This window comes from Schistocerca cancellata, chromosome 7, assembly GCF_023864275.1.
Source record: "Schistocerca cancellata isolate TAMUIC-IGC-003103 chromosome 7, iqSchCanc2.1, whole genome shotgun sequence".
Lineage (NCBI taxonomy): Eukaryota > Metazoa > Arthropoda > Insecta > Orthoptera > Acrididae > Schistocerca > Schistocerca cancellata.
Window position 1 is genome coordinate 131,128,650 of NC_064632.1, and position 24,687 is coordinate 131,153,336.

A 24,687-nucleotide genomic window follows, 5' to 3' on the forward strand; every position below is an offset into this window, starting at 1 on the left:
GAATGGAGCAGGAGAGGATTAGTCCAAAAGTGGAATGAACCCTCTGCCCGTTAATTCAGTCTGAACTGCAAGTAGTCGTGTAGATACAAAAGGAGGGAACTGGGATATAATTAGAGGTCACTTGTCTATCTCCATTTGTATACCATTGGAGTTGTGCTGAGTCCTACTTTTGTACATGTGCTGGTTGCTAATGCTATCAACATAATGTATTCCATATGTTCGCTTAAATGGTTGAAGTGGTTGTAGATAAACACCTCAACTGGCACACAATTCAGAAGCTGTTCATGAAACACAGTTTATTCTCATTTACTAAGTCCATTTAAAGTACACTGATAATTATTTTCTGTCAATACTTATCTACCTGCTTTTGAAACTGAGCTATTTTTCTGCGTAGACCAGGGGTAGTCAACCGTTTTTACCCACCAACCACTTCTATACTTCTGCACAAGCAAAATTTTCTAACCCCACCGCTTCCACAGTAATCTTGACTTATAAAGTAGAGAAGTAACTCATCCTTATAAAAACAATATTAGGAAAAGGATAAATTGCTGCTCACCATAAAGATGACCCACTGAGTTACCATCAGACACAATGAAAAGACTGTTACATAGTATAGCTTTTCGCCACAGCCTTCTTCAGAAAAGAAAACACACCCACACACATTCACACAAGAAAGCACACAATGGTAGCAGTCATATTTGTATGTGGTAGCAGTCAGATAGGTATGAGTTTTGTGTGTGTGTGTGTGTTTTTTGGCTGAAAGCTACAACATGTAACAGTCTTTTCATTGAGCTGTCCGCAACTTGATAGGTCATCTTTATGGTGAGTAGCAATTGTCCTTTTCCTAAAACTGTTGATATTCCAATCTGGAGTTCCCATTGTTCCATCTTTATAGGATCTATAAAGCAAAGTTACAGCAAGTTAAAGCTTAATTACATACCAAATACCTTATGTTTAAATTTCATGAAAACCCAGTGAAAACATTATTGAAACCGCTACCGCCTACCACCCCCCATGAAAGCTAGAACACCTACTAGTGAGTGATTGGGACCAGGTTGACTACCACTAGTGTGGACCATTCCTTACGCTAGTAAAACTGGTGCATCGTTCGCAAAAGCAGGCATTCAGATTATTTATATCTGGAGTTAGTAATTCCATGTGTTTGTCCTCTGGTGGCAGAACCTCATCACACCCTGAAATTTTTGAAAGTTAAGGTCATTAACCATTAACCATGGATCTTGCCACTGGTGGGGATGACTTGCATGCCTCAGCGATACAGATAGTCATACCATAGGTGCAACCACAATGGAGGGGTATCTGTTGAGAGGCTGCACAAATGGGTGGTTCCTGAAGAGGGGCAGCAGCCTTTCCAATAGTTGCAGGGGCAACAGTTTGGATGATTGACTGATCTGGCCTTGTAACATTAACCAAAACAGCCTTGCTGTGCTGGCTGGAAGCAAGGAGAAACTACAGACGTAATTTTTCCCGAGAGCATGCAGCTTTACTATAAAGTTAATTGTATAAGATATTCCAAAGGTAAACTAGTCCCCCATTTGGATCTCCAGGTAGGGACTACTCAGGAGGACGTCATTATCAGAAGAAACAAAACTGTTCTACTGATCGGAGCGTGGAATGTCCGATTCCTTAATCAGGCAGGTAGGTTAGAAAATTTAAACAGGGAGATGGACAGGTTAAAGTTAGATATAGTGAGAATTAGTGAACTTTGGTGGCAGGAGGAACAAGACTTCCGGTCAGGTGAATACAGGGTTATAAATACAAAATCAAATAGGGGTAATAATGAATTAAAAAAGTAGGAATGCAGATAAGTGAACATGTTACTGTAGCCAAGATAGACACAAAGCCAACACCTACCACAGTAGTACAAGTTTATATGCAAACTAGCTCCGCAGATGATGAAGAGGTTGAAGAAATGTATGATGCATAAAACAAATTATTCAGATAATTAAAGGAGACGAAAATTTAATATTCATGGGGGACTGGAACTTGTAAGTAGGAAAAGGAATAAAAGGAAAAGTAGTAGGTGGATGTGGACTGGGGGTAAGAAATGGAAGAGAAAGCCCCCTTGTAGGATCCTGAACAGAGCATAACTTGAATGCAGGTTGTATATGTGGAGATGCTTGGAGACACCGGAAGGTTTCAGATAGATTGTATAATGGTAGGACAGAGATTTAGGAAACAGGTTTTAAATTTAAGGCATTTCCGGGAGCAGATGTGAACTCTGACCAAAATTTATTGGTTATGAACTGTAGATTAAAACTGAAGAAACTGCAAAGTGGTAGGAATTTAAGGAGAAGGGACCTGGATAACCTGAAAGAACCAGAGGTTGTAGAGTGTTTCAGAGGGAGCATTAAGTAACAATTGACAAGCACAGGGAAAAGGAATACAATAGAAGAAGACTGCTTAGCTTTGAGAGGTGAAATAGTGAAGTAGATAAAAAGACGAGGGCTAGTGGAAATCCTTGGCTAACAGAAGAGATAATGAATTTAATTGATGAAAGGAGAAAATATAAAGATGAAGTAAATGAAGCAGGCGAAAACGAATACAAACGGCTCAAAAATGAGATTAACAGGAAGTGCAAAACGCCTAAGCACGAATGGCTAGAGGACAAATGTAAGGATGTAGAAGCATGTATCACTAGGGATGCCGCCTGCAGCAAAATTAGAGAGACCTTTGGAGAAAAGAGAACCACGTCTGAATATCAAGAGCTCAGACGGAAAACAAGTCCTAAGCAAATAAGGGAAAGCAAGAATGTGGAAGGAGTATTTAGAGAGTCTATACAAGTGCTATGTACTTGAGAGCAAATATTATGGAAATGGAAGAGGACGTAGATGTTGATGAGATGGGACACATGATATTGCGTGAAGAATTTGACAGAGCACTGAAAGACCTAAGTCGAAACAAGGCCCCAGGAATAGAAAACACTCTGTTAGAACTACTGATAGTCTTGGGAGAGCCAGCCATGATAAAACTTTTCCATCTCGTGGGGAAGATGTATGAGACAGGCAAAATACTCTCACACTTCAAGAAGAATATAATAATTCCAATTCCAAAGAAAGAAGATGCTGACAGGTGCGAAAATTACTGAACTATCACTTTAATAAGTCAAGGTTGAAAATACTAACATGAATTCTTTACAGACAAATGGAGAAACTGACCTCGGGGAAGATAAGTTTGGATTCCATAGAAATGTAGGAACACGTGAGACATGTCTTAGAAAATAGGTTAAGGAAAGGCAAACCTACGTTTATAGCATTTGTTGACTTAAGAGAAAGGTTTTGACAATGTGCACTGGAATACTCTCCTTCAAATTCTGAAGGTGGCAGGGGTAAAATTCAGGGAGCAAACGGCTATTTACAATTTGTACAGAAACCAGATTGCAGTTATAAAGTGTCCAGGGGCACGAAAGGGAAGCAAAGAGAAGCAGTGGTTGAGAAGGGAGCGAGATAGGGTTGTAGGCTATTCCCAATGTTATTCAATCTGTATATTGAGCAAGCAGTAAAGGAAACAAAGGAAAAATTTGGGGTAGGAATTAAAATCCAGGGAGAAGAAATAAAAACTCTGAGGTTTGCCGATGACATCGTAATTCTGTCAGAGACGGCAAAGGACTTGGGAGAGCAGTTGAATGGAATGGGCAGTGTCCTGAGAGGAGGATATAAGATGAACATCAACAAAAGCAAAACAAGGATAATGGAATGTAGTCAAATTAAATTAGGTGATGCTGAGGAAATTAGATTAGGAACTGAGACACTTGAAGTAGTAGGCAAGTAATGCTATTTGGCCCACAAAATAACTGATGATGGTTGAAGTAGAAAGGATATAAAATGTAGACTGGCAATGGCAAGAAAAGCCTTTCTGAAGAAGAGAAATTTGTCACCGTCAAGTATAGATTTGTCAGGAAGTCTTTTCTGAAAGTATTTGTGTGGAGTGTAGCCATATATGGAAGTGAAATATGGGTGACAAACAGTTTAGACAAGAAGAGAATAGAAGCTTTTGAAATGTGGTAATACAGAAGAATGCTGAAGATTAGATAGATAGATCGATCACATAACTAATGAGGAGGTACTGAATAGAAATGGAGAGAAGAGGAATTTGTGGCACAGCTTGACTAGAAGAAGGGGGTTGGTAGAACACATTTTGAGGCATCAAGGGATCTTTAATTTAGCACTGGAGGGAAGCATGGAGGGTAAAAATTGTAGAGGGAGACCAAGAGGTGAATACATGTAGCAGATTCAAAAGGATGTAGGTTGCAAATGTTACTCAGGGAGGAGGAGACTTGCACAGGACAGAGTAGCATGGAGAGCTGCATGAAACCAATCTTTGGACTGACGACCTCAACAACAACAACAATGAGATCATTAAGAGACCTAGCAAATAAAGATTTTAAAGAACTACAGAAAAAATTAAAGAGGCTGGGAGTCATGGGAATTAAAAATATCTTGAAGAAGATACATAAATAATGGGCAGCATCTATACTAATAATTTTGCCAGATGCAACAGATTACTTCACCACCTTTTGTAATGAGATGAAGTGCTCCAAATATCTGTACTGTAGACATACTGCTGCCAAACTTGTGGAAAAACTGTTATAGGAAGCAAGAACTTTTTGGGTATTTTGAAGTCTATAGCCAGGCATACAACACAATACATTAAGGTCAATAATTTAGCATTACTTTATGAAAAATATATAAGGATGAAAAACCAACAGCAGTTATATCCTTCTTTCAGGAATGTTGAATGAGTCAACCAGGGGCAAACACTGCACACTACTTATGTTAAGAATTGTGTATTGATTATAATACTGCTAATCTACTGATATTGTCAATTATGAGAATTACTTTCTAGATCACTTTACACAAGTGCATCTATATTAGGACAAAAACATTTACTTCCAAAACAGCTGTATCTCCTCTTTTTAAAGTACTTAGCAGATGTTTTTAATACCTCAAACAAAGCATTTATGTAACTTATTTAAAACACTATTGCACGTCTTCATACTAGCAGTCAAGACCTGAGTCTAAATATTCTGATGAATTGTAGGATGTGTGCCTAATGAAAAACCTGTTTACTTTGTTTTTAACACATTAGAGTTTTCAGGTTTCTGCATAATCTCTAATGGCAGCCTGATATTGACATTTGCACCAGAATATCGAATTCCATTCATACCCCCAGGGACAGATGCTTAGTCTGTAGATAGTATTTTTACTTCCAAATTTGTGACTGTGAATTACACAGTTCATCTTACACTCATTGCTGTTATTCACTTAAAATATCATTAGGGAGTATATTTATTGGCATGTGATCGTAGGAATATCTGGATTCCTGAAGAGGCTTCTGCAAGATGTTCAGCTATCTACATTAAATAATATTCTAACTGCACACTCCTGTAGAATAAATAGTGGCACTACCTAAGAAGATGACATCATAGGGCAGTACTGGGTGAAAGAGTGCATAGTATGCTATGAGCCACATCAGCTGGTCACCACAGGAAAGAGTTTCACAGCAGGCAGAGCTTTTTGGTTAACCTGTCCACACAACGGTGGCAGCTCAGTTTATTATTGATATAGATCACTAAGGACTTCACACATGGAGTCTCATCTAGTGTATGGCTGCTGATCTCTTTGTCTAGTATGTGTACAGGAGTATTGTTATTTTGAATTGTTCTCCTACTACTATTGACATTTATTAGCACTGAAACTGGATCTGATGGAACTCGCTTTAGAACCTTTATTCTACACATATAACTGTGTGGGCTAGAACTTTTGTCAACTTTGTGTGGCTTGGTTGTGCAATTACAATTGATGCCACAGCAGGTACCAAATTTTACAAACCTTCAGTGCAAAGTTGTACTTGTTCGTAATTGGTGTCTCAGGGGTAAAATGCTAGATTATGGATCTACAGATCTCAGGTTTGAACCCTGGTCCGTCTCAGGATTTTTATCTGTAACATATCACTTCTTTCACCTCCGCCAATGTTTGTTTATGTGAAAAATACTCTGTAGTTTAGAGTTGGTGTTAAGCTGTAGGTTGGCTAAGTCACTTCAAAGATCAGAGGAAGGTCACAACATGCCACCTCCAATATGGAATGCAGCTAGTGAAGTACTGTGGTATTCAAACTAAACCTCATTTTCATGAAAGCTTTACTTACTTATGTCATTTTATAGATCTACTACTTTACAAAGTGAAACAATAAAATTGTTTAATACCCTTAATACTGAAAGATAATGTCCATTACTAGATGTAGTATTCTCATAAAATCTTGCAATTTGGAAACCAGCGAATTCATTTCTGATTTTTGGTCATGTGTGTCAGTGTTTTGATAACAATATCCAAACCATTATTAATTTTTTAAAAAGCTTTCATGCTTTCTTAGAGGAACAACATACCAATATCCAGCCAGTAAGCAAGTAACAATTTTAAACCACAATTACTTCTGGTTCTTTGATACACGCTTCTCTTACAGAGCACAAATGTATGGTGTCTCTGGTGCAGAGCTTCCTATCTTTGTGACTTTTGATTCTTTGGACTGATTTCACTACACGGACAGTGCACGCCGCCTAGTGACAACGTAGACAACCTTCCAGTTAAAAACATTGTGGTTTATCCTTCATCTATGTCATTACCTTCGGGATGGTTTGACGTGCCGACAAAGTTCCAGAACTGTGAATTGAATTTCTATGCATGGGGTAGCACATTCTAATATGCATTGTGTTGCAGCACCCCTGCCCCTCCGCCCTGCACGCTGTCTAGGCGACGCCGGTCACCTCGACTTCGACCGCCTCCTGCTCGCTTTCATAACGGCGCCAGCCTTTCCACCCATGCCGGTTACCAGGTCAGCCCCCCCCCCCCCCCCCATTTCTGCACCGTGACCGCCTCCCACCTGCTGTTGCAGTGGCACCAGCCGTTACACTTGCGCCGTGTTCTTCGTTGGCCTTGCAGATTGGACACACCATGCCGACTTACATGCCTGCTCGCTCCGCACCGTGTGCTGCATGGGGCCACCGCTTCACGCAGACCTCGGGCGACGCATCATTTATTGCTAATGCACTTCCTGTGTTGGAGCTGCCCTGCTCTGCTTGCACTGATCTCCGTCTGCCGGTGCTGTCTCAACATGTGTTACCTGGCAGGTTTCCTTAGCTACCTGCTTTGCAAAAAGATAACCCAAAGACTTGGTTCGCCGTAGTGGATCACCTACTGGACCTCCACGGCATTTCGGATGACGACACCTCATTTTGTCTGCCTGATGAGGCACCTCCACGCTCATACGAACCGCATCAGCGACTTGCTTCTCTCACTGTCTGCCTAGCACAAATATTCGATGGGGAAAGCACTGCTTATTGAGCACCTTTCTCGCCCTCCAATGCAGGCTATCCACCACATTATTCATGACATGCACCTTGACGACCGCACCCCTTCACAGCTTTGGCGGCACCTATGTGCATTAATCGATGATCAGCCATTACCCGACGCCGCGCTTTGGACGTTAGGGATGGTCAAGATGCCTTTGGCTCTGCAACTTCATCTACTGTCTCACATCGGTGACCCACTGGAGGTTTTGTTTATGAATGGCGGATCAGGCTTACGCTATCACTCGTCACCTACACTGCCTGTCACGAACGACATCTCTATAACCCTGAGTTGGCACGCCTGCAACTCTGGTTCTGCACCCCACCAGCAGAGGCCAGCGCGCTCACCTTGGCTGCCAGTCAGGAGCTGCCGCCTAGCGACCTACAGGAAGTACTGCCAGCAGGCTCCTGACAGATGCCGAACTTGCCCTAGCAGCAACTTGATTGGCTACCAGCTCCGACGCAGTCAGCTGCAGCCCCCTCTCGCACCCCACCGACCCACCTACTAGCCTAACCAGAGTGCTGGTACCACACTATTTACAGGGACGCTGCTCGCAATTGCTGCGCACCTTGCGCCTGCCCAAAGGAGACCAGTGGGCACGTTTAAGTACCATGTCTCGCCACGTTCCTTCATGACACCTATCGTCCAACACCGCACCACTCACTTCACTGATGTGACACCTCTATGCCAACGGCATGTCAACAGGCATCTGCTTTCTCGTTGACACTGGTGCCGACGTCAGCGTAATCTCGGCCAAACACGCTGCTGTCATCCTATCACCTTCTACCCTTGCCTTGATCGCTGCCAATCGTTCTCCTATTGCGGTCCATGGCTCCATCAAGATGCCGCTTCACCTATCACCGGTTCACACCTATCATTGGACCTTCCACATTGCCGACGTGGATGAATCGGTAATTGGGTTGGATTTCCTACACCATTCCAAACTTTCACCAGACCTGCAGGCTGCTGCGTGTCAGGCTCTACATTTCCATGCTCACAAGAGTTCAGCACAACTTCGCTCTCCGCCTCCTTGGCTATGCTTTGCACATCTCTGCACTACATGGCTCTCTGCCTGTTGGACATGCGCTAACAAATGGATGTGTGCTCACAAATCGACGAACTCCACACCCAGAACGATGCCTTATGCACCCGCATCACCTCTACCTCCACGGAATTGTCACATGCACAGTGTACCATACATTGCCTATCTGCAGAATAACAACGAGGCAGTCAATCACACACCTTTACACCGTTTTCTCACCAATCTACTCCTGTGCCAAGCATTCCACCACCTGCTGTTGTTTTCTCATCATTGCGGACGAATCTACAAGATGCATCTGCATGCTCCATTCCTGCATTGTGTCTTCCATTGCCAACTTCAGCCGCAGCCCCACCTACGCCGCCCCGGTTCACCAAAGTCAGTGAACTGACGTTGCCTGTGGATAGCTTCTTGACCCCTGTTGCTGACCCTCTTACGTGAGTATCAGCCATCAGTAATGACACTTATCAAAGGATTCACACCACTGATGGCCCACCTGTTCGTTATAAGGCCAGGTGACTTAACGCTTCCAAACTTCTGCGCGTGAAGGAGATTATTCAGGATCTGTTGGCTTTGGGATCCTATGCCCCTCCAATAGCAACTGGTTTCACCAATTCATCTTGTTCCCAAAAAGGATGGCATCGCACGCATGTGCAGAGACTACAAGTCCCTTAATGCTCGCACCATTATCAATAAATACCCCATCTCACATATCCAGGATTTAATGCAATTACCAGGATTTCATGCAATTACTCCATGGTTCTAACTTGTTCTCCATTTTAGATTGTTCCAAGGTGTGTTCCAAGGCATATCATCAGATCCGTATGCATCCAACGGATATTCCAAAGATGGCCATCATCACACCCTTCGGCCTAATTGAATACTGTTATATGCCTTATGGATTGAAAAATGCTGTGCAGATGTGGCAGCGGTTCATTGATTCCATTTTGCTCCCTTTGCCATTTGCTTATGCTTACTTAGATAATATACTGATCTTTTCCTCCTCTGCTGAGGAGCATCAAATTCACCTTGATGAAGTCCGTTCGGCCCTTGCTGCCAACGGTGTGGTGATCGACCATGATAAATCTCATCCATATCAGTTACCTTCCTAGGCCACACTGTCTCTGCCGATGGCCTCTGACCGTCGAGTTCTTATGTCGAAATTCGGCAAAAACACCACAGGGAAATGGAAGTTGGAGTGGACCAAACACATGCTTGATGCCTTTTGTAACCTTAAAACTGCCCTCGCCAAAGCCGTCACACTCGCCCACCCCAACCCTGAGGCTTGTGTCTCGATCACAACTGATGCCAGTGGCTGAGCTGTGGGCGCTGTTTTGCAACAGCACACTGCCGATTCCACCCAACCCCTCCACTTCTTTTCCAAGAAACTGACTAAGAGCCAGTGCAAGTGGTTGGCTTTCGACCATGAGAGCTCCTCGCTGTGTACAAGGCAATTAAACATTTCCATAGTGACCTCGAGTGGTGACCTTTCACGACCATCTGTGTGGACGGCTACAGACAGTGTCTGTTAATCGCCTGAAACTGGCATGGTCACTCACTAATGTGCCTCCTGACGCTGCCTGTGCAGCTGTTGGAACCACGGGACTCCTGCACTGCTGACGCCGCCTACAACCTCCGCACTGGCACCTAGATTACAAATTCATGTGATGAAGCTTCCCTCTGCCGTGCTCTGCACTAGTAGGGCGGGGGTCTCTGGCGCAGAGACTTTTGCTGTTTGGGACTGCTTTGTTCTACTTTTCACTTTTGGCGCGTACTTGTGCTGCCATGTTTGTTATGTATCAGTGATTAATAAATGCGTATTCGATACTTAGTATGTCTGATCTCCAACCGCTCCTACGAGATAACCACAAATGTTTTGTTTCATTCCAGAAAGTCCTCTCTCAAATATCGTTTGAATATTATAAATGATCCTAAGTTCTCAGTCTGATGACAAATTCTTCCCTTGTAGTTTTGATGCTAAGTGTAGGTCTGCAAAGGTAATGTTATAGACGATGAGAGGATCATAGATTGTACTTCAGTTAGTTAGTTTTCATTTTTAAAAGAAACAGCACCTGCCACACATTATTGTTATTAAATACTTTTCTTTAGCTTGTATTTATCCACAACTTACCAAATAAAATCATGGTGCTTTAGTTATTCAAGAGTTTGTTGTCACAGAAATAGATGATTGCAGTTATTGAAATGTAATAGCCATTTATTCAAAAAATTACTGAACCTACATGATGCCATTGCAGGTGGTGAGACTGATAATTTTGTTAAATAACTTCTCTTCCAGAGACTAAATATGCAAAAATTTTGCATGTGGATATCAAAGGTGAAAGGTAGAGATGCTGTGTTGCCGAAAGTCACACTGAAAAAGAATACTAGATATATTTTCAGGTTTTAGATAAAGTTGTTCTTCAGAAGTAGAACTTTCATGCATTCATATGGCAACAAATTACATACACACATGGGCAATGTCTCCAGGTGTTACGACCTGACTGCAATCTATCCTTTCCATATAGTTGTCATTTCATACTTGTTTTGGGGTGAAATTGAGCACACCTATTTTTTGTCATATATGCAGAGTGCTTGCAACTAGAAATGAGTCCTTCAATTCTCAAGAATTTTGGTTGAGCTATTTCTGAGATATGTGAAATGTTAAGAGGGATGCAATTAATTGAAGCAATACATTATTCTAGTTATTTATTTCAATTATGTTTAAGAGACAGCAATCAAAATTAAAATTAAGAAAAGATGAAATGTTTACAGATACAAGTGCTGTGAGGATCAGTGGAAAAGTATGAGTCCTACATTTTTCTGCTCAAATTAAGTTTGTTAAGTAAAAAATTCGAATTTGGCGCTGTTCTGCAAAACTAATTCTCCAGTTTACAGCAAGAGTAATTTTCTGCATCAACAGAAGCCATAACTGTAACTGTTTTCAAAATGGCCAACATTGATGTTCGTATTAGACAGCTTTCTGTGATAGAATTCTGGAATGCAGAAGGTGAAATGCCCATTTGCATCCATGAAAGACTGAAAAATATGTGTGGCAATGCAACAGTGGATATCAACCCATTTAGATGATGGGTCTGTCACTGTAACAAAGCTAAAGGGGAGACACGGAGTGGCAGGCTGGGATGTTAACTGACCAGGAAAAAAAAAACTACTTGCCAAGTCTTGCAGTGCTTCAGTTTGGAGGGAGAGTATTTCCTGGAAAAAACTGTGACTGGCGACAAAATATGGGTTCCTGTTTTTCGACCACAATCAAGGAGGCAGTCAGTGGAATGGCATCACAGAAACTCACCATAGAAGGGAAAGTTCAAAATTGTGCAATCGGCAGGGAAAGTTGCAGCTAAAATATTCTGAAATGCAGAGGTGTGATTGTGGTTTAGTTTGCGGATCAGAGTGCACAACAAATTCAGCCTAAAATGCCAGAATCCTCATACAGCTTAAAATGCACCTTCAGCGAGTTTGCCCAACAAAAGGTTTCAAGTGACAATGTAAGACCACACACCAGTCATTACACCAATGAAGATGTTATGTAAACTGGATGGGAAGTTTTTCCTCAGCTCCCATACAGCCCTGACTTGGCACCACCAGACTTGCATCTATTCGGGCTACTAAAAGTCGCTCATCATGGGATTTATTTTGGTGATGAGGTGATCGTGAAAACATCCATACGTCAATGGCTTTGGAAGCCAGACAGTGTGTTTTACCACAATGGAATATATTCCCTTGTTGAAAGATGGACCAGAATTCTGGAAATGGATAGAGATTATACTGAAAAGTAATAAATAAATTAAAAACGTTGTGGTTGTTAACTTCTGTAGTTGCACTGGAAAAAACTGACACTCGTAAATGCCACCACACCACACACACATTTTTCCATGGTTTCTGCTAACAAATGAGAAAAGCCTTTTTGTGATAATGTAGATTTCCCATGGATAGCCTTGTAGCTTTTAGTGTCCTCACCAGCAGACATCAGAATGGAGGCAGATGTGGTGATATGGTTATCACAGCGGAATAGTGCTGACAAGTGCTATGGGGTGGGGTTGCACATGTGACGTGTGGCATGGGCAGACTCGCTGACAGAAATGTTTACCTGCCGGCAGCAGTAACCCGAGCGGGGCAGTTCTGTCGCTGAGTTCAACCTTACCTAGTGCCTCATGCTGTGTGCCATTGCTGTATAATCAGTCGTCAGTTGCCTGTGCTTGCCATGTGTTGTGTGTATCACCATGATCATCTCAACCCCAGGTTTTGGATTTTGTAATTCCCTGTAGATCAACTCACATAGCAAGTTTTCATTGCCTCTTAGGGGGTTCTGCCCAACTTGCTGTCATGAAACTGTTGGACTTTGTACAATATCTTGTACCGATGGTGTTCAGTGGCATTGTGATGCCTGTGCAGATACTAAAGTAGCTACTAAGGACATTCTAACACATGTGACACTTTAATTTTTTTTCTTCCCTTTTCACAGAATTAATTTTGGGTCACCATAGACCCAGCAATCTGCAATGGTGGCAGGAACAGTTGCATCTACAGAAGCAGTATCAGCAGTAGCATGAGCAGATGCAGGTACTGCTAAACCAGAAAGTGGAATTGCTTTGCACTCATGCCACACAGTTGGCAGGCCAGGTGTCTACTATGCTGTTGTTTTCCCCACCCCTGACACCATTTGGATGTGTCTAAGAGTCTATGGAAAGGTGGGAAAATTACCTACACCAGTTGTTGTTGTGCAACCAGGTGTACTGTTGAGCCAATTGATAAAGCTACCTTGTTATTATCCAGGAATGTGAGGTTGTGCAAAACTGCAAAATTTGAAGCCCTCCATTGAACCTGAGAAACTAACCTTTCATTAACTTTTTTGTTTGCTTACACAGTATAACCAGCACCACGAATGCCCTTGGCAGTCATATACGGCCTGCTTCGCCAATCTGCAGGGTCTCTCACACAAATGTTGTTTTGAGTGTCCCAAATGTGCTACCTCATATGCAGACTTGCTAACCAGGGACACGTTTGTCTAGTTAGTGCCTTATCTTGGGCCCAAACTAGAGCTTTGAACCTATTCACCCTCCTTTAGCCAACAACCATATTGCAGAATCATGAGTTTATGGTGGTGGCAAGGAACATTCTTTCTGACAACTGGCAGGTAACACAATTAGGTATACATGGTAAACAGTGCCCAAGTGCCCCCTGGAGTTCCATAGGCGGCCTTCCCTCCCACTGAATCATCGTGTGTTGATGCTGAGGATTCCAGTGCAGTGGCATCATGGGACTGCCCATCTTCGCTCATGTTGACCTAGGCAGGTTCTTGTCGATTATGGCATTGTATTTTCCACCTGTGTCGTTTTTAGAGGGTGTGCCAGCAGTCCTGCTCCGATAGTCTTTTGGTGCTTGTTCGACAAGACTGCATGCATGTGGAGGCCATGTGTGGGGTATGCTTGCTACAGCTGGCAGTTGTGTAGCACGTGGACAAACACGTTTCCACAAATAGAAAACCTGCGCCCGTATGGCATATGGATACTGTCCATACAGCCGATGCATGCGCAGCTGTATGGTTTGTGGGCATAGTGCTGAATGTATTAAAGAGGTACTATTTAAATGCTGGGGAACTCATTTACATTTTTAAAGTGTTTGCACTATTAACAGTCTGAGTTGTCCCATGTATATGCTTTTGTTATATGTGCTTTAAGATAGTTTTGCATGTTTTAGAAATGCCCAGTGCTTGTGTTACCTGACCACTGTGGGCTGTGGCATGTCCAGACTAGTGGGTGACAGGCTTCCTGCATTGAAGCAACTGGTCTTTGTAATTGTTTTGGAGAAATTGTTATTTTGTAACCTGGTTATCCTAGCACTGGAAATTTAATAAATTGTTTTATTGTTACAAATGATGATGGAATCCCCCTCTGACCAGTTGTTCCACTCCCCAAGCAACCACTGACAGCTGGATTTGTATCAGCCACCACGCAAATTTTATCTGTTTTTTTAAACAGATATATTTTGAATATACTTTTGGGGATTTGGATGTTATAGTATTCACTCTTGCTACAATGACCTTGTGGTCACTAGTCCCTTGATCTGTCATAATGCTCCCTATTTGCTTGGGAATAGCTGTAGCTACGAGGTCAAGTATGTTTTTGCAACCATTTACACTTCAAGAAGGATCCTGAAGTAATTGTTCAAAATAATTTTCAAAGAAAGCATTCAGTATGATTTTGGATGACATTTTATGCCTATCACCAACTTTAAAAATGTATTTTCACCACCATATAGGGAGTTGATTGAAGTCACCTCCAACTATAATTGTGGGGTACCTATTTGACATGAGACTCAAGTTTGCTTTGAACTGTTCAGCTATTGTATCATCTGAGAGTCAGAAATTGGTTAAATGAGCCAATTATTAACTTATTCCGAATGTCACATATAACCTTTAGCTGTACTAACTTTCAGGAACTATCTACTTCAAAATGTTCATGTGTGTGTGTGTGTGTGTGTGTGTGTGTGTGTGTGTGTGAATTCCTAAGGGACCAAACTGCTGAGGTCATTGGTCCCTAGACTTACACGCTACTTAAACTGCGCAATCAGTGGCCTCTAACTGTGTGACCACTCCGCACGCAGCAACTATCTACTTCTATTACATTACACTGTAAATTACTTCTGGCAACAGTAAACACTTCACTACCAACTGTATTTAGTCTATCCTTTCTGAAAATATTTAGTTCCTATGTAAAAATTTTGGCTGAACTTATCTCCAGATGAAGCAAAATTTCAGTAACTATAACAATTTCATCTTTAGTGCTTTCTATTAGGACTTGGAGCTCTGGTACTTTCCCAACAGAGCTATGGCAGTTCACAAGTACAATACAGATTGTTGCTAGGTCTACCCTTGTCCTGTGTTTGCACTGCACCCTTTTGGATTGACATCCTTTCTGTAGTTTCTCAAGACCCTCTGACCAAATAAATGTGCCCAGTCCCCTCCACACAGCACCTTCTACCTGTGCAACCCCTTCCTGTGTGTAGTGGACCCCTGACCTATTAAGCAGAACCTGAAAACCCACCAGCCTATGGTGTAATTTGAGGAATTTGCAGCCTACACTGTTGTAGAACCATCTGAGCCTCTGATTCAGATCTTCCACTTGGTATCAAAGATTTGCAGACAGTCCTGTTGACAATGCCACAGATGGTGAGCTCCACCTTCATCTTGCAGGCAAGACTGGCAGTTTTTACTACCTGTAGCCATCTGAAACCAGACAAAGTCTCTTCCAATCAAAAGTGACACACATTGTTGGTATCGACATGAGCCACCACCTGCGGTTGGCTGCACCCTGTGCTCTTCATGGCATCTGAAAGTACCCGTTCCACATCTGGAGTGACTCTTCCTGGTGTGCACACAGAGAGCACATAGGATTCCTTCCCCACCTTGGCAGCCATTACCCGAAGGGCCACCATTATGCACCTACCGCTGGGGCTCCCAGCTATCGGTAATCCCTCTCTGTGTCTGCCCAGATTTTGCAGGCCAAGAGGCTTTCCCTGAAACAAGGCAAGCGACTGCATCTGGCTCAGAATGTTTATCAGGCACAGACAGTGCCTGAAACCTGTTCGTCAGATGAACCTGGGAGGCCCTTCAATCAGCCCACTGGAAAGTCTTTTGCTGCATGCCACACTCTGAAATGATCTTCCACTCAACCACAGTGTGGGCAATATCTGGGGTAGCCACTATAGTGAACCAATTGGAGGACCTGTGGGACATGCTAAATGTCCCTTGGATTCCCATGTCTGGCCCCTATAATTATGCCCATTGGCAACAATCCCAACCCCATAGCCAAAGCCAGCACCACCTATAACTGTGTGTGACGTGGAAGGATTGATGGACGTGCTAGACATCCCTTGGATACCCATGTCCGCCCATCCCCCTCCCCTACCCCTGGTGATGCCGACGGGCAAAAACCTCAAGCTGTAGCACCACCTAGAGCTGTGAGCAAAGGGTTACCAACTCAGCTTGCATCTGAATCCAGCATTCACAGTCCCTGTCATTACTAAAGATAGCAGAAATATACTCTAGAGAGTTATTGAAAAGTTGATAAATACACAAACACACATGAAATGTAAGAGTTCTAAAAATGCACGAAATTCATAATAAGTTGCTTCTTATGAAAAGCTGTGTTAACTCACAAAACGAACAGTGTGCTTTGATACACTACTGCTGTGGGGGAAGCTACCATTCAACTGAATGTTCTAACAACTGTAATTTGCTCTTCAAGCAAAAACAAACACCTGTTGTGATGCAGGCAATGCACTGTGTCATAAAGCAACATATGTGAGCCAGGGGCTGGTGGACAATAAAATTCTAGAAATAGACTGGTCCGCCCAGTGTCCTGACCTGAACCGAACAGAACATCTTCGGGACAAGATAGAATGTCAACTCTGCTCCAGGCCCTAGTGCCCAACACCACTACCTTCTCTAATTTCTACGCTTGAGGAAGAGCAGGCTGCCATTCCTCCTCAGACATTGACATCCTGCTGAAAGTATTCTCAGCAGAGTTTGTCATTATAAAGATGCACAGTGGACACACCCCATATTAATGTCCTCTAATACGTGTTTGGATACATTTAATCATATGGTGTATATAGCTTATGCAGCTTACATTAATAACTAATTGAGTGGAACAGTGTTAAATGGGTACTATATAATGTTCACTGCGATAAAAACAGAAGACACGTGAAATGTAATCACATTCATTTCTTACAAAATGTAGACAAAATGTAGTAAATAAATAATTAATTTAACATAGTAATACATTGAATGTTTTTGTAAAAGACACATTATTGCATAGAATCCACACAAAAAATTAAAAGCAAATCCTATAATTTCTTTTCTCTCTTAAGTGTAGTGTTTTGCAGCCAATTACAAGCATCACCTGTGGCTATCTATTGCTCTTTTTTAAATGATCCTTTATAAATACAAACAAAACGGGTCTGGTGTACAACACTCTTTAAACTGCAGTATGCTTAAGACAGAAAAAACAAACAATAACTGGTAGATCGCTCTCCCATAAGAAGAGTGACAAATAGTTCTGTGTTTTATTCCACTAATAATCCTAACTCAGTCATATCTTTCTCAGGAAAAGTATCATTAGTGTAGTTACCAGGAAAACCACTAGATAGTGCAGTGTGTCACTTTGCCACCACAGAAAATGTCAATTGTCAGAACAAGAACAACGGCATGTCTCAGTTGTGTTGGGAACTTCACAGGTGTAACGTGTTGCATAACTCAAGAATAGTGTCACATTTTGAGTTGAGACAGTATTCCTGTTTGCATTCTGACAATTTTCATGGTCTGTGTATCACACTTGAATTAGGTCACTTTCTCATTTGTGAGATAAGCATTTGACTGTGCCATTTTAAATTAAGAACATCATATTTTGAGTATCTTTGAAGAATGTACTTGAAATATGAAGTTATTCATGTTGCCATAATATGATTACTGTTAAGTTTTTGTTAAGTTGTTATTATTATTATTAGGTGTTTACGATCATTTTTTGAAATTAAGTAAAATGGTATAGTTATATTTTTTTGTTTTTGCTTTTATGCAGCCTGAAAATGGGTTTTTGTTCCTTGAGAAAATGATAGCCACGTCAGGAAAGCTAGACAAGTCAAGTAACATGAGATCTACAATTTCTGAGAAAAACTGCAAAGCTACAGGAGAACAAGCTGAAGGTAACGACCTCCTTACTGAAAAAAAGGCTCTGACTGGAAATTTAGCTTCCTATTGTATCGAAGTTCATGTTTCGACACTCAATTTGAGAAAGTGCAGCCCACTCATTGTTAATTGTGGGGTCTACTTGAAAAGAAGTCACGCTTCTTTCAGAAAAAGGTGTAATGAAGACAATGATAATTCATCACCACCTGTCCACTACTCGGACTGTGATCTGAATATGAAGTTTCTTCAGAGTGTGACTCTTCAGATACAGAAGACTTCCTATCTGAAGTTGGGGGTAAAAAGGCTTATCAACTTGATGATATCACCTTAACCATGGTTCACGTATCAGAAGTATGTCCTGCCAACTTCTTGACATATAGTGGGGACTAGTTTTTCCTCACAGAACACTCATCGTGTCAACAGAATGGTCAAGAAAACACATCAGCAAATGTCTTGTTGTCCCCAAGAAGGAGAAAAAAAAACCTCTAAAAAATCTGCTTGGATTAAAGAAATTTCAAAATGCCATAGCAACTCATGCAAAGGATATGACATAAAAGCTACTATGGACGATGATCAAACAGACCTATTTTTCCAGCTTATATCTTTAATTGGTGATTGTCTGCATGCAAAACACAATCATCATTCTTGTTAAGTGTATTTACACATGACATTTTCTTGAGCATTGTGGCACACTGTAGCTGCAGGAGGTCTTTCTATGCTATGGATCTAAGTGCCAAACCTGAAACTCTGAAATGCTCCTAAAGTCTAAATGTGTTATAATTACCAAGACTCAAGAGTAATTATGAACCGAGTCTCAATTATTGCTCAACTGTTTACATCATTTTAATAGAAAACAACCTGTGAACTTGGGACACTGGGCTGGGAAGTGGTACCTTCACCACTGGCCACTTCCATATTAGCCACAAAGCTTCACTACATGCCACCTTACAGGTGCAGACTGTGCACGTGACTAGCACAGAACTGCTGGTGGCTGAACTGCTCTATTCAGAAATCCGTATCTTTTGCCATATGGTGTGCATGCTACATACACTCAGCAGAAGTGCAGATTAAATGAAAGACAAACGAAAGTAATTCTGATGAGTAGGCAGTATTCAAGTAGCATATCACTGCTAATTATCACTAAAGGCACGTGGATTAATTTTTTAGTCACAGCTATTTAAGACAGTCCATTCTATACCCAAAAGGTTGCAAATGATTAACTCACAGAAAACAGCTGCTTTTTAAGTATGTTATTCAGCTGTTGTTCAAATACTATAACATACAGAGGATGAAAATGTATAAACATCCATTGTGTTTGCTTTTTGATGCAGAAATAGCCTGAGTTTTCCTGAGAATCAATTTATATAGAATCCAATTAAAAAAAAAAAAAAAAAAAAAAAAAAAAAATCCATGTGTTTGCCAGAACTTGGAAAGGAGCCCTTAAATGATTCCCATTGCACATCACAAGTGCTCAGCAATACATGTTACTTGATCTCGATGCTCTTCAAATCAGCTGTGGACATTTGCTGCCAAGCCAGAGGGGCACGATTACCAGCCTGCAAGATGTAATTCCCTGCAGCATGCAGGCTATGTCGCTGAATGTACATGGTCACCGAAAATGGTTTTGCAGACCTTAGCAGTTACTATTTCTTTCAGTATGGTAACATGAAGAACTGAAATCCGCAATATGAATACCTGTATCACACTTTGCTGCTGGAAGACGATTACATTTCATGTTTTCTTTGGTAAGCAGTCTCAAATTTCAAGCTCCTTACAGCAATGAAGCCTATTTCTTGTATTCAAACATTTACATGAAATTTACCGATAGCAGTTTCTGCTTCACACAGTTTTTCTTAACCCATGAGCTCAGTGGTCACTTTCAAGCACTAGTCTTCTTAATAGAGGTCACAATCCACTTAATTGCCCTCATGTCTCTCACAGTATATTTAGTTTTTATTAAAAAATTATATTTAACAGATGAAACTTTCACATCAACTCTGTAATGCTGACATTAAACTTGATTTGTGACTTGTGACAGATGCACCAAATGAGCAATGACATCATGCTTTATTTTCGAAAGATAAGACAATATTGGTGCATTACTGTTAAGTCAGGAAACAAGCTTTGGAAATGAAGTGTTTTTATTATTATACTTAGCAAACATGTGAATTTATAGATTAATCTTGAACCAAAAATAGTTATATGTGGTATACAACTGGCTTCCTACTAAACAAAACTATTTTCTATGCAGCAAATGCAGAGTTGTGATTTCACTACTCGTCTAATCAGATCATTTAAGAAACACATAGCTGATGATGTATGCCTGGAAATTCCTAATTTAATTTTTTAAATCTGGCTACTGCCAACATGTGTTAAATATGTGAAGAAATCCATGACTGTAGCTATATGATTTTATACATCATTAATAATACTGTTTTTGCTCTTAGACCATCATCATCACTATGAGTGTCATACATCAAACCAGTTTTAAAGCTATAACAATCCAGCACTGTGCACCTGGAAGATGAAACAAATGACCAAAAATACGCACACATAATACAAAGTAAAATGGCTACACAGTGAATAGTATAACTGAAAAGGAGTTAATTTCAGTTAAACCCCTCATTGTACAGCCATTTGCTTCATGTTACAACAGCATTTTTTCAGCAATTTGCCTCATTTTCCGGAAGCACAATGCTAGATTGTTAAGATTTTATAGCTTCAAAACTGTTTGATACAATGATATGTATTCACTATGATGATGGTCCAAAACTGGAACTAATCATGAAAACGTACATGATCATATATCTGCAGTTCATGATTTGTTCCAAATCCCTAATTTAGGTTTATATCACACTCAATCGTTTTATGTCAAGCACTTACAAGGCTAAGTAAGAAGTATACTATGTGACTTAACAAAAATACTTCACTGTCTGGACAGCATAAGTTGTAAAATCATGGAATTAGAGGAAAAATGTAAATAGTTTCTAGGTACCATATGAATAATCTTGGTCGTTTTCATGGTTTTTGACTGGTCCTTCTGACTCTGTGATTTCTTATAAGTGAAGAAGACAACATTATTGTAAAGGGTCATGGGAAATAATTTTCTTAAATTTTATGATCCTTTTCACACAGTTCGCTTTTAACATGTTTCGTATGTAGTGGCTTCAGAAGCCTGAAGAGTGTAATGTTTTCAATACAAATAAAATAAATAAGAATAATTCACTGTACTGAAAAAAGACTGTTAAACGTAGTTTCCTATGTATGTTTTGCCCATAGATGAATATAGTAAATTATCATTTAATGTCTCTGGCACAAAAGAGATAATAACAAAGACAGTCCTATTTGATTAACACTTTCAATCAAGCAGTCTTGTAGCTGAAAAGTTCAAGAGGACTACTTGGAGGAAGAGTAGGGAAAAACACACATGCAACACAAGAATTTCTGTTGTAGCAGGACTCTGTTCATTACCTATTAAAAGAAAGTTATCCTGATTCAACCAACTTCAATACAACCATGCTTGCAGCATTTAAGGCTCATTTTGTGTATTTCTATACCCACATCTAAATCTACATCATACTCAGAAAGCCACCTAATGGTGTGTGGCAGAGGGTACTTTCAGTATCACTATCTAATTCCTCCAACCCTGTTACACTGGCGAATAGTGGTAAGCCTATGTATTGGCTCTAATTTCTCGAATTTTCTCCTCGTGGTCAATACGCGAGATGTATGTGGGGGAAGGTAGTATGTTGTCTGACTCCTCCTGAAACGTGCTGTCCCGAGATTTTAATAGTCCTAGTTTTCTCTTCACGGATCTTTTAAATTTGGAGAGCATATAGGATTTCAAGAAGCGCAATACAAGTGCAATAAACTATAATTTAACTATACATGTGGGTCATTCACATGTAATTAGTTTTACAAAACAGAATTATGAGGCATATACCCTGTTCGTGTAATTAAGCGATGTTGTTAACTTCGCGCAAAGGCAGTTTAAATAGGTACTTGAAAACAAAGCAATGATACACGTAGGAGTTTGGGTGATTATAATTTAGTTTGGGTAACACAGTTTATCTTTCTGTTGTGCCTATCGTATATTATAGCGTCAACAACAAATACAAATGGCTACATAAATTTTCGACTGTAATCCTCACATGGGACATATTTTAAGGTTCACAGAAAAAACGTAGCATCGTGTGGTCTTGCAGATGTATTTATTTATAGACACCTTTCCTTTCACTATTGACACGTCAGACTTGCAAGTGAAATGAAGCACGCTATAAGCTTTCGAAATCTCAGCAAACTGAAAAACACGTATCGCACAACTTGCACTAACTGCCGTGTAATACAGTACTGTACAGAATTCAGTTCGATTACCGCTAACAGGCATTTGTCATCTTGCAGAACACTGCGAGACAGGTTATGTCAAGTTCCCACATGGTTATCAACTTCGGTGGGCATTATCTCAGTATAAATGCCTCCGTTCATCAGCAAACTTCATATTGTTCAACAGATATTTCTTTTAAAACCGGTCAATTGAAAAATCTCGGCCAGTTCATGAAGACATTGACAAAGAGGAAACCAATCACCTGCTATTTGAACTGCGACTTAACACGTGGTATAAAGTAATGATTATTGAAATCATTGCCTGCTGTCATTCTGAGTCTGTTTTATGTTGATGATGGGTGTGTGAGAAACCTGTACCGAGAAACGAATCACTCACCTATTGCCTGCATGACAGCCACATCCGCGCAACAAGTTACACTCCAATGCTTCACAAAAATGGAAGAAACTGCACTTTTATTTTAAGAATAAAAGATTAGGAAGGTTAGCATGATTCTCTCGCGGCAGATTTCTGGTTTTGATATTACGGGTCATGACATCACAAGCCTTACGTTTTACATCCGGCACACTGGGTTGTCAGTGTTATAAATCACGATTGCCTCCATAAAAGTTTTGTCGTAAAAGTACATTATTCAATCTAGGTCTTTATTCATGCCAATCGAATCTGTGTAATGTTGGAGGGAAGAAATCCATCAAATGGTGTCTGTCAACTTAAGGAATGCAAAAGTACGAAACCTTGAAAACGCTGTAGTTTTGAAGGCTGAATTTCAGCGGTTGGTAGCTTCAGTAGCTTTTTTGCGCGCGGGCACAAACAGCATTAAGTCTTGACAAGGCTTACTTCTCGAGAAAGATTAGTAAATCCTCCAGCAATCTTATTTCACAACGCTCCATTCTTTGGTAGTAGAGCAAAGAAATTTCGGTTACTTATGTACGAAGCACTATTAGCGCTTCGCAGTTATGGAAATATGGGTTACAATGAGGTATGCGGCTTGTAATGTAAGATGCCTTGACACGGACCATATCTTACGAGCAATGTGTGGGAGCAATAGTGGTACCATAAACATTGCTGTAATACACGTCAATACTGCGGTATGGCCCGTGAATATTGCTTTAATACAGAATGGAAATTTTCCACTGCACAATTAAAACGAATAAAAAATAATTATCAGAATAGAGATTACCGACATTAATTAGCACTTCATAATATATTTAACCACCGCGCTTCTGATTGTAATGTTATTACTGAAAAAGTATTTTTCTGTCGTTCCTATACTGGGAAACTCAAATAATAAATCTGTCACTCTGATGAAACGTTTAGGTGCAATTACTTTTATCATAAGAATAACTGCGACTTCAAAGACATAACACTTTGTTAAACTAATGGTTTTCATTCATTTACGACCTACAGGATAATATTCTGGGGTAATTCCTCATTTAGGCAAAACGTGTCCATTGCACAAAACAACATAATTAGAATTATATGTGGGATTTACATTTTGCTGGCACCTATTTATTAAGTAATTGAGAGACTACCACAAGATTTAGTGCTTTTATTTGCACATGAAATTTGTTACAATAATCCATCACAGTATTATCCACAGCCAACTGCCTATACTGAAATACAAAGCTATGTTAACACATGCATGGCAAAGATCTGGCTGCACAGTAGATATTTCTGTTGTACCATTTGTTAATGTGGCTTTTGATGCTGGATTACTGCGGTGCAGATACTCCAAAACTGATGATGTGTGTTCACATGTCAAGGGCACATACAGTTCCATTATACTATGTATTAATCACTTCATTGAAACCATACATTTCTGCTGTCAAGAGGGCAAAAAACTGTAACAATGAGCAACTTCTATTTTCGGAAACTGACTTCATGTATATTAGTATACTGTTTAATCAAATATTTAGTTTTTTGCCTAATAACACCTCAGTTATTACTCATGTATCAGTTGGTCATAATTTTCTGTGCCATGCTATCATTTCTTCAGCAACTTGTGCCTCTATAATCTTTAGATTTGTTAACTTTCAAATATTGATTGTACATAAATTCACAGTCTTACAGATGAATGATGCTAATGGATTGTAGAACAGACTGATTAACTGTCAAAAAAACCCTAACCTTACAAAATCGAATGTTACCTAATTCCAAACCAAATAAAATGACTTACAAGTACCACAACTAGAGACAAATGGCCATAGACTGGATGATACTGAGATGGCCCCAGAACATA

General features: G+C 40.5%; 1 protein-coding gene across 1 annotated transcript in view; it reads right to left on the bottom strand.

The window, feature by feature from the left end:
- LOC126092590 (anoctamin-1-like) overlaps window positions 1–23,006 on the bottom strand; it is a 266,356-nt gene extending 243,350 nt beyond the window's left edge. Inside the window, exon 1 of the mRNA XM_049908280.1 lies at window positions 22,827–23,006. The gene's annotated coding sequence lies outside the window, so the exon portion shown is untranslated. The remainder of the gene's footprint in view (window positions 1–22,826) is intronic.
- Between the last annotated feature and the right edge of the window lie 1,681 nt (window positions 23,007–24,687).